The sequence below is a fragment of the Passer domesticus genome, chromosome 1, assembly GCF_036417665.1.
Source record: "Passer domesticus isolate bPasDom1 chromosome 1, bPasDom1.hap1, whole genome shotgun sequence".
Classification (NCBI taxonomy): domain Eukaryota; kingdom Metazoa; phylum Chordata; class Aves; order Passeriformes; family Passeridae; genus Passer; species Passer domesticus.
The window spans coordinates 72871728-72882289 of record NC_087474.1 but is presented as its reverse complement, the minus strand read 5'-3'; the positions used below and the strand labels follow the sequence as shown (position 1 = coordinate 72882289).

Below are 10562 nucleotides of genomic sequence, written 5' to 3'. Positions count from 1 at the left end.
GTGCCGACGCTCGTGCCTTGTCGCGCGCCGGGTCTCGCGGCTGGTCTCGTGCCCTTCCGCACCGGGGTCTCGCGCGCGATCCTACCGGTGCCAGGCGCGGCCGCCAGGGGGCGCGCAGCCCCCGCCGCCCACCCAGCGCTGCCCCGCGCGCCGCAGGCCGCGGCTCTGAGGGCTCCCGGCGCAGCAGAGCGGGCACAGCAGTGCTGTGTCCTGCCAGGAGTTATAGACTAAGAATAATTCCCGGCACGGGAGCGGGAGCAGCGCCCCGTGTGCCGTCCCCGGTCCGGCGGTGGCCCCGAGGACCTCCCGCGCCGCTGCTCGCTGGGGTCCGGCCGCGCAGGGGCCGAACGCAGGGCTGTCCCCCGCGCGGGACAGCGGGGCCTGGCGGCTGCGGCACGCTGAGGGCGAGCCCGCAGTGCCCTTCAGGAGGTCAGCCCGTGCCTCGCCCGGTTTTAGGCAGGATCTGCGCTTAAACTGTCTTGACAGATGAGTTTCCGATGTGAGCCCCTCCAGCGAGGAGGATAGCACGACCCCCTGGGTTCTACGGTGTAATTATACCTTGAGCTGGAAAGGCTCTCCTCGTAATATCTCAATCCTCTCTGCTCTAATACGTGTACAAAGGGTCATGTGTAATCATTTAGTGTCTAAAAGCCCAACTTTTTACACTTTGGAAACATGTTACCATCTCTTGTTTCTTCTTTCTTTGACTAAGCAAAAAAGTACTTTAACGTTTCCTCTTCATCAGTGTTTTCCCAACCCCTTCAGCCTTTCTGGCCCTCTGTGTATTCCCTCCTGTTTAGTCACACGTTCCACAGTTTGCCACACTGAAGTGAATGCAAATATCATTTCAGTGTGATATTATGTCTAATATAATATGTAGTGGTCACATTTGCTCTTCAGTGCCTGCAGCGTGGACTTACAAAATCCTTGGGAGCATTTCTACATTTATTGTAGCGTAGGGGGTTTTTTCCAGGCTGGAATCCTTACAGCAATGTTTTTTATTGGAGGAAAAAAACAGGTGAGCTTTTATTCCTAGATAAAGCCTCTTCTTCAGTCACCTGATTTCAAGTAACTATGAAGTAACTTAATAGTAATGCCACTACTACTTAATAGTATTCTACTACTTATATGTTAATTTAAGCAAATATCTGTCCTCCATGTGCCATGAAGCATTTTTTAGGGCTTGGACAAGGTTGTCTCTGTTCAGTTAGTCTCTGACATCTTAGAAAGGAAATTCTGGATTTCTGCATTGATAAAAGTTTCAGCAGGATTTCTCATAGCAAAGGTTATAACATCACCTAACTTTGGAATTCCCTTTGCATGTCAGCAGTGTGAGCCTCAGGTCCCAGTGGTTGCTCCTGGTTGTTCCCCCAGTGTCCAGACTGAGGATTCAGAGTGCTCTTAGAGACCCCTCAGTTGATTCCAGCCATCACTTCTCTCACAAAGCAGAAGCATCCATGTGTTGTGAGGGCAACCAAATTCCCTCACTCAGGGTCCGTGGATATGAAGTTGGTGTGTGTGCCTTGAAGGTCAGCCTTGTCTTGCACGGGGTATGGTGAGGTTGTTAATTGGGTTAATTGGAACTTGAGGGTGCTCTGGCAAGTGACTTCTGCTCTTTTGAGGCAGAACAAGCAGTCTGTGTAAATCTGTAAGTGCTGAGAAGGGAGGTGACAGCTACAAATGGTCATCCCTTGTTGGTTCCCCTGCTCTTGGCTGCATACTCATTCTCTCTGGGAGGGGGGCTCTTGTTTGCTCGCTGGGCCTCAGCTCAGGCACAGCCCTTGTTCCCTGGGGAACTCGAAGGATGTGCCCTGGGGAAGGACACTGGCGCTAGACTGTTGCTGAAGCCGGAGGGGATGGGGAGACAGTTCGCATCTGCCTCTTCAACCTGCCAGGCTGGGTTGAACGTTTCCAGAGGCAGTTAAAAACGTGCTCCCTGCTCTGTCCCCTGGGTGCGTGATGGGAATTTCCCCGCAGTTCTGTGGCTGTGAGAGCCCTGCAGTAGGTGCAGCACAAAGCCCTGCGCACAATCGGCTGCGTGTTGCTCCACGTGGAGGCATGAAAGGGCTCCCCCAGGAGCGTGCGCACAGCCCATGGCTGTCCTTTCTCTCTGGGTCCCCTGCTGGTGTTTTGTGCTGCTCCGGCCACCTCTGCCATCCCTCTGCCATGGGGCCTGGGCTGGCCCTGCCCGGGAGGGCGCGGGCAGCATCTCTGATCACTGTGCTCTGTGTCCAGGGTGCTCTTTGGAAGGCTGGTGACCCCTGCAGGGTTAAGGCACGTGCCCTAAAGTGCATCGGAAGTGGCTCCATACATCTTTCTGGGAATTTTGTTTAGCATGTCCTTTTGATACATGCCAAGCCCTGCCTTGATGTTTGTAGCCTCTCAGATGTGTGGATGATTTTTTTCCCCTGTGGCATGTTGCTGTGTAACCCGGCAGCACGACACTTGATCTTCTTCCTCTGCAGCTTGAGAAAACCTCTCGTCTTTATAGGCATTCAGAGTAGCGACACATCTGCCTGTTCTATTCTGTCTCTGCTTATACCTTGTGCTTTACTTTGGGTTTCAGGAGCTTATTTTAGCAAGCATAGATGCTGCAATGGGAAAATGGCTTGTTACTATGCTTGGATTGTATTCTGACACTGCAGCTGGTTGGTTTGGTTATTTTTTTTTACTTAAGGAAAAAGGCTGGAACTTACCCCTTAAAGGTGCTGCTTCAAAGTGACAATGCTGTGCAGGGGAAGAGTGGGGATGAAAGAACAAAAAGGAATCGATACTGGATAGTTCCCAAAGAGAATTGTTTCCTGATAATGTCAGGCTCACTTTTTACCTGAATGTGTTCCTCAACCACAACACCATAGTGAGTAATCAAGAGGGATAAGAAAGATAAAAAATATATGGGGGGAGGGGGGGCTAGGGTGGTGGTTTCTGAGGCTCCAACTTTCCATTTTTCCTGTTAGCTCTCTGAAGCATAAACTCTGAAAACCAGTTCACTCAAATTCATGGAAATCTGCAAACCACATTGGGTCATAGAATGGTTTGTGTTGGAAGGGGACCTTAAAGATCCTCTCGTTCCAGCCCCAATGCCGTGGACAGGGACACCTCTCACCAGAGCAGGCTGCTCAAAGGCTCATCCAGCTTGGCCTTGAACACTGCCACGGATGTTTTCTGGGCAACCTGTTCCACTGCCTCACCACCCTCACAGTAAAGAATTACATGATTAAGTAAAGATATGAAACCTTGTACAGTTTTTAAGCTAACTAATTATATAAAATACGGTGTTGAAAATAATACAGCGTGACTAGAACAACAAAATGTCTTTGAGTTGTTTCAGAGAAAATCCTCAACTTTACCAATCCTGTACAGATACTTGATGTACATAATTAACAGCTTAGAACACTTTCCAAATAACTGAATGAACTGTGTAGTCATGTTTTATTTTCCCAAATGGGCAGCTTTCCCTTCTGATCTGTGCAAAAGATTACGTGAACCCAATAACAGAATCAAGTATCTTACATGATCTCCTAGTTTGAGATGACAGTGAAACACAGAAATATTTTCTGCTTGTTTCGCCACAGAATGCACTTGAAGCACAGAGCTGCTTAGTGAATGACAGACTGAAAGATGTCTACTGAAGAGAAGTTATCTGACTGTGTGTATGTCTATGTACATTGCTAATTTTGAGATTAAGCTGCTGGGTTGTGATGATGAACAGTTGTTGGCTACAATTGCATGTGCTCAGCTTGTGATTTTTGCACAAAAATATGGACAGCATAATATGTACCTGTTGTTACTTATTTTTTGAAAGGTGATGTCTAATTAGCAAACTTAATTATTTTGTGTCTGTTGAAAGCAACAATAAGGCTTCCAATGTATTGCCTTTGGGGTTTTTTCAGTACTCATTACAATCTTTCCTGGCATTCATCAGCACTTCTAAATTACTGGGAAGAGTGTAATTAATCATTCACTTCCTTATGCTTCCTACTAGACAAACACAGATCATTGCAGGCACGTTGAAGTAAGCCATTTCAGATTTTCAAAACATGCTGCAGCTAGTAGAAGTCTTGGGGAAATGCTTCAAACATTCTATCAACAGATTACAGCAAAGAGGTAACTCAGTGCCTGACTGTAACAGCATTTGATGACAAACAGTTTATGAGTTGTCTTTGAGGAAGGATTTCTCTCTCACTAAGTCAATAAAAATTTAAGGAAGAAGTTTATGGGATTTGTTTTCAGTCCAGCCCAAGTGCATCTGAAAGCAACTTGAAAAAATAGAGTTCAAGTGTTAGAAGCCCCAAATTCTGAGCCAAACCTTGTCAGCTGACAGTTCTTTCATTGGGATTTATTTAGATTTGCTGTATTAAATCAGAAGTCGTATACATAAAAATTCTGTTTAGGCCAGAAAGGAAAAGTAAACCAAGCAGACAAATTCAGACTACAAAGATCAGAGTTTTTATCTTTATTCTGCAAATATGGAACATTTGGAAAGCATTTTGTAAACGGAACTTAGGCCAAGTTTTCTGAAATAGTTACCATCTGATTTGTCTGCATGATATTTACTTGGTAAAAATGCATATTGCTCTGTTTTTGGAAGTGAGAGCTGCAACCTGTAGAGACAGAAAGTATGTTCTTAAATGGTTTGTCAGCAAAGTTTAAATCTGCTGCTGTCCCTCCCCACTCAAGCTGCTTCACAAACTCACATCCCCACTGGAATGAAAGCACTTGTGGCACTCGGAGAGCAGCGGCCAAATGTGTGTAACGTGCTGCCCCATGAGGAGGGGAGGGAACAAGCTGGCCAAGAACTGAGTACAAGTACGTAGCCCAATTTCTTCTGAAAGAATGAAACAATCCTTTTATGTCCTTGTAGGAAAGTAACAGCTTTCTGTTCTCCCTCTGTAGGCTCCTTTTGAAGAAAACTGTTCTTCAAAAGAGCGGAGTGCAGCAGCATGCTTCAGCCTCCAGGATTCAGACCGCTAGCTTCAGGAAGTATGACTGCTTTTGAGTTATTGCTTAGATGAATGATAATAACAAAAGCTGACTAGCTTAAAAAAAAAAAAAGGGCCTTGGAGCACTGTCATGTAACTGCTGATAGCAATGATTGTTATGTTTATCTTGCCATTTTTAACCTTGTTGTCAATTACCACATTTCACCCTAGATTCTGGTCTCTAAGAAATCCATGCTAAAATGAACATTTGTTTCAGCAAAGGCTTCCAACTGAATGCAAGCCACAAAGGGTTTCTTTTAAGTTGGATATGAGTGGGGTTTTTTCTCCTCCCTTCCTCTGAAGGAGAGAAGACAAGTTCTGGAAGCTTGGTTGCCGGTCTAAAACATTAATAGCATGAAGTCTGTTCAGTGTTTCTGTGTTAAACACTGTTTCAGAGCCATTGCTGCTTAAGGGATTTAGTTGCTGAATACTTACCTAAGACCTGTGTTCCCGGTTAAACATAAGAATTGACCGACCTTACCATGTATGGAATATATCAACAGCCTTGTTTTGTTTGTTTCTTTTGGGGTTTTTTGTCTGATAAGTCTTACTGTATTAATGCTTGTGATACAATGTCTTCAGGATGTGGAGGGGTAAAACCTGCCGTGGCAATGGAAGTAAAAGCAATCCAATAAAGGAGAGTGTCTGTCCTCCCTGCAGACTGTGGGGAGTATTTGAGCCTGCTTGAGGCTACGGTGCTTGGACTCAGCTTGTTGAAGGCACTTGGCCAAAGATGATCCCACACCTGCACTGTGAAGGCCACAGAGGCTCACCGGGGCAATGATGGGACACGTCAGTGCCTTGTTTAGTCCTGTTATAGCCCAAGTATGTTATCTTTCTTAGCCTGCCCTTTGGAGTTTAATCTTGTTCCTTCATATATCTGGTAGTAAAGGAACTTCAGTGTTTTAAGTACTGCAAGAGTCCTAGAAGTAGATCTGAGTGGATCTCCATGTGACAGAATTACAAGGAATGGGTTCTATGGGCTTTTAAAAAGGGAAAGGAAAAAAAGGGGGAATGTAATTACCACGTTGGCGATGATTCCAGTCCCTGGAGGAATGACTATGGTGTGAGGGCTGCCTATCAGACAAAGTGAGTTTGTAATATGTTTGTAGTGGCAAATTCCACGCTTGGCTCATTATGATGCCTCAGTCTGAGTTAATTATAGAGTTTGGGATTGGGGGTGAGGAGAAGGACAGGAGTGAAAGCCTCTCTCAGAAAACCAATGTCAAAGGAAAGCAGAGTGCAGTTCAGTACCTTTCCTTGTGTCTGACGCTTCAGCTGCTGAGAGTGCCGCACCCTTCTCACACAGTCAGTGCTGGAGGGTCCTGTCATAAGAACCCCATGAAGCAGCCTGTTGTTGGGTGCTGCTCTGAGCTGCGTACGCTTCAGGACTAAACACTACCGAGATGTTCAGCATTACTTATTTTCAGGTCACTCTCATACTGATGCATTCCCTTGCATGTTTTCTGTTTGTGACCTATTTTTGATGCATTTCACATCTGCTTTTGCAGCTCTTTGACAACCAGAAAACAGGGCTGTTTACTGAGTTCACAGCTGCTGCTAATATCCGTGCAACTAGCCAGAACTGACTGTTTTCTTGCTTAGCTCATCCTGTTGAATGAACCTCTCTGCAGGGTTTGTTGCAAGTTTGTTTCAACTGGAATGCTATCAAAAGTTTCCACACATTTGTGAATTTCTCATACTTCAGCCTTCCTAGAAACCCAGAAACATATGCACCCTCACTAATTCCAGTAACTTTCTTCAGTTTCCCATGGCTTAACTACATCAGCTTTTCACAGATAGCGAAAACAGCCTGTTGTAAATGGGATTAAATTCCTGCTGTCATTAGTTAACACTAATGCATTTGAACTGAGTCTTTAAGGAAATAAGTCTTCTTGTCTAGTTTAAGGACACTATTACCTATCAGCTCACATTGCAGTGTTTCATTATGGTAACTCAATTACTTTATGTTTCATGTTGGTTTTTTTTTTGTATACAGATGATGTTTGAAGAGGGGTAGGAATATAAATTAATCCTGCAGCATTTCCTTGTATCACCTTCAGCAAGTGGCTTGCTCAGGGTGCATCATTTTTTAATGAGGCCACATCCTGTAGGGCTGAATTCCTACCTATGGTGTCATCTGAGTGTCTGTGGGTGGTTTGCAGTTTGCTGCTCTTGCAGTTCCTTACGCTATGGATTGGTTACTTTCAGGACACTTGTTCCCACCAAAGAAAGATATTTTGGACCTTTGTGGTGTAGGTGCAAGAGGTCACAGCTGTGTGGGGCATGGGAAGTTTGGTTTTGTTGTTGTTTGGTTTGTGCTTAGGCATTGATTAATAGCACAATATGGCTGGCAGCTGGTGTGTGTGCTTCTGGAAGTGAACAGAGGTCCCAGTCTTCATGAAGAATTAAGCTGGGGACACACTTCTTCAGTTCCAGCTGTTTGAGCCCCTGCCTGAGTATGCCCTTTCTGATTTTATAATGCTGTTCAGCACTGTTATTGATCATCTCCCAAGTGCTCAATTTTAAAATAATTGCGTTTCCTAAGCCACATCATGGATCTCAACTTTCAAGCCTTTCTATGTCCTTGTGAGATAAACGTTACCAGGTTAGCTGTGATCTGAATTACAGATGTGGATACAGAGGCACAAAGGGTATAAAAGATCTGCCAAAGTCATTTCAGTGCATCAGAGACAAAATTAGGCAAAAAGATTTCTGACTCCCACCTGTGTCCTACTCTTCCAAAGCAATTTTCATGCTTCATTCAATTTTGGAACTTTTGCTGTCACGGTATCTCACAGGTAGCTTTCATTTCTTAATGGTTTTGAAGATTGATTTTCACCACTCCCGCCCCTGGTTCATTTCTAGTTGTTAATGAAGTATATCTTGAATTTTCTTTGGTCCATTGTGAAGCTCCTGGTGGTGACTCTAAAGTACTTTCTGATCCCTACCTGCTGCTTCTTAGACAACGGCAGAAAATGTGGTGACCAGCCTTTACTCTCATTTTACCAGCTGCAGCCAACAGGAGATACCAGAACATTTGTTTGGGCTCCTCGTAGATAGACTAAAATATTTAGTTGCTAATAGACTTTTCAGTTTGCATTGCTCCACCTCAGATGATTGGTGTTGGGGGGTAGCTTAAAAATATTTATTGTGGTAGTTAACTAAACTTGGAATGCTTTGTTTGTTTGTTTGTTTGTTTGTTTGTAGTGTTGTGACAATGACAAGGTGAGTGCCCACCATAGGAAGCTCGTGAACCAATTTTTGGTATCTAAAAGTTCTTCTCCACTGAAACCTAGATGCTCAACAACCTTCTCTAAACCTCTGTTTCTTTCACCTGCCTCAGATACTCTGAGACATCTGCCTGTTTTGATTTGTTTTGAGGGGAGCCTGGATGAGTAGCTGATACACAGTACTTAAATTTGATAAGGCTAAATCGGTTCAAGCAAAAGCCCACCACAGTTTAAGGCAAAATGTAACAGTGATGGAATAAATGGATTGAGAGTGTGCATTGTGCAGCTAAAAGTGGGCACTGAAGTGCCTTCTGTTATGTTACACAAGTCTCAGCTTTCCTTTGCTGTACTGGGAGGTAGGAAGAACCAGAAATTAATCCAGTCAACACAGCTGTTTGTGGAGGTCATGGTATGTACACAGCTCATTGACTCATAGATTCCTTGCCAAAACATCACCTCTTCTATGTCTGTGGGAGTACTCTAATCTTTCTGCACCAAAACTGGTCTTTGTTCTTTTAGTGTTTTTCTCTTTTCTGTGAATTCATTCAGCTGGAGAGATGGCAGTATTCATCAACGCACCTCTCCACTTCCTACCCAGGCAATTCTGATGAATGCTTCGCACCCTTCCATTTGGTCAGGAAAATTTCTTTCTAGGGCTTTGCTGATGTATCATTTTCTATCTGCAGTAGGACAGTGTATGGATTGGTAGGCTGACACCTGTGGACTTGACCTCTATAGGCTCATTATGTCCCTGGGTGGTTGCTGGAGAGGACTGTAGAGCAGTGTAGGCAGAACAAATGCTAAAATACAGCAAACATCTTCCTCCATGGGGAGATTCACCCAGTTGCAAAACAGCTGGGATGGAAAGAGACCACTGGAAATACTCCACACCCAGTGCTCAGCTCTGCCCAGGTACCTTTTCCAGTCATGTTCTCTGTATCTTCAACCATGGAGACCCCACATCCTCTCTGGGCAGCCTGTGCCAGTCTCCAATCATACCTGCAGTAAAAGTTCTGTCTTAAAAGGGTATTTAAATGGAGTTCCCTCTATTTCAATTTGTGCCCACTGCAATTGGAAAGGAAGAGGCAGTTGTGTAGGTGGACTTTTGAAAAGTCAGGAGAAAGGAAACAATGCATTAGACTGCAGTAAAACAGAATTCTGTAGCAAAAATTATGAATTTCCATGACACAGTGCAAATCAGTAGACTCTAAAGATTGGAAGAGGAAATCCTTCCAGCCCCAGCTGAAATTGATGAGGTAGTTCACACCTCTCAGAACTGCAATTTGAAGCGGCCTGAAACATGATGGAGAGTGAACTATGTCAGCATATGCTTCAGAGCATGTTCTCGATTTTATCTGTACATGTGAGCACAAGAAAATTCTCTTATTTTTCAGAGCTGAGCTGGATTTCTCCAGCACAATTCTGCGGCAATGGGTAAATTCCACAGGAAAGCTTTACAGCCAGAGAACATATAAAGTCTGGAACATGGATAAACTGGTTAGGATAAAATAGAAACCAGCAGAACCCTCTGCCAAAATCTGAAGTGAAATGAATAGAGGTTCAAAAAAAGTTCATTCAGTTTGCCTGGCTCCTTGTTTCCATAATTTAGGAATAATTACATTTTTGTCACTAACATTGTTTTTAAATGTCAATAGAAACCAGACAAGTATATTTGTAAACCCATCCCTGTCACATTGAATATATTAGGTTTTCCAATACCAGCCTCTTTTAAGTAAAGCTGAGGAAGCATTAAAAGCTCAGTAACTCTCAAGTGTTAGGAAGCTATTGAAAGAGCTTGTTAGGCTTTATGACAAGCAGGTTGAAATATAATAGGCCTGGAGCTTTGTGAAGAAGCCGGAAAGCCGTGGTTGAAGAGAGGACAGTGCCCAAGAGTTTGTAGACCAGATGATTTGTGCAAAGGGGATGTTGGAAGGTTCAAGACAAAATAAACAAATGGGGCTACCCACAGGGACAGTGTTAAGCTGAGACCAAAGTGCTTTCTTAGCTTGGTTTCTAAACACTAGTTAGTCTGTCTAACCAAAGAAGGCATTTTCAGTTAAAGTTGCTTCCTGTCCACACTCAGGCCAAGAAGCCATTTTCTGTTACCTAATTGACCACATTTGCTCTGACCCAACTTTCCTTAGCTTTTTACCTACTGGGACTGCGGGTCTTTCTGCTAATCTAGAGCAGCACATGATTCTCTTCTGACAGTCCTAGATGGGTTTGGTTAACTTTGTCCTTCCCTACTGGCTCTGTTCTTACCACTCTGCTTTGGTATTGTGCTAAAATAGGCCACCTTCTTTACACATTCATTTTCTGGTGGAAGCTTTTTGGTTCTGATGTCTTC

General features: G+C 44.2%; 1 protein-coding gene across 4 annotated transcripts in view; it reads left to right on the top strand.

The window, feature by feature from the left end:
* ATXN1 (ataxin 1) overlaps positions 1 to 10562 on the top strand; it is a 344115-nt gene that overhangs the window by 28428 nt on the left and 305125 nt on the right. Inside the window, exons 2-3 of one of the 4 annotated variants that reach the window (XM_064423786.1) lie at positions 4681 to 4809; positions 4897 to 4983. The exons of 2 other annotated variants lie outside the window; for them this stretch is intronic. The gene's annotated coding sequence lies outside the window, so the exon portion shown is untranslated. Of the gene's footprint in view, positions 1 to 408; positions 500 to 4680; positions 4810 to 4896; positions 4984 to 10562 lie in introns of those variants that run through there. One more of the 4 variants, XM_064423964.1, reaches the window with a different exon arrangement.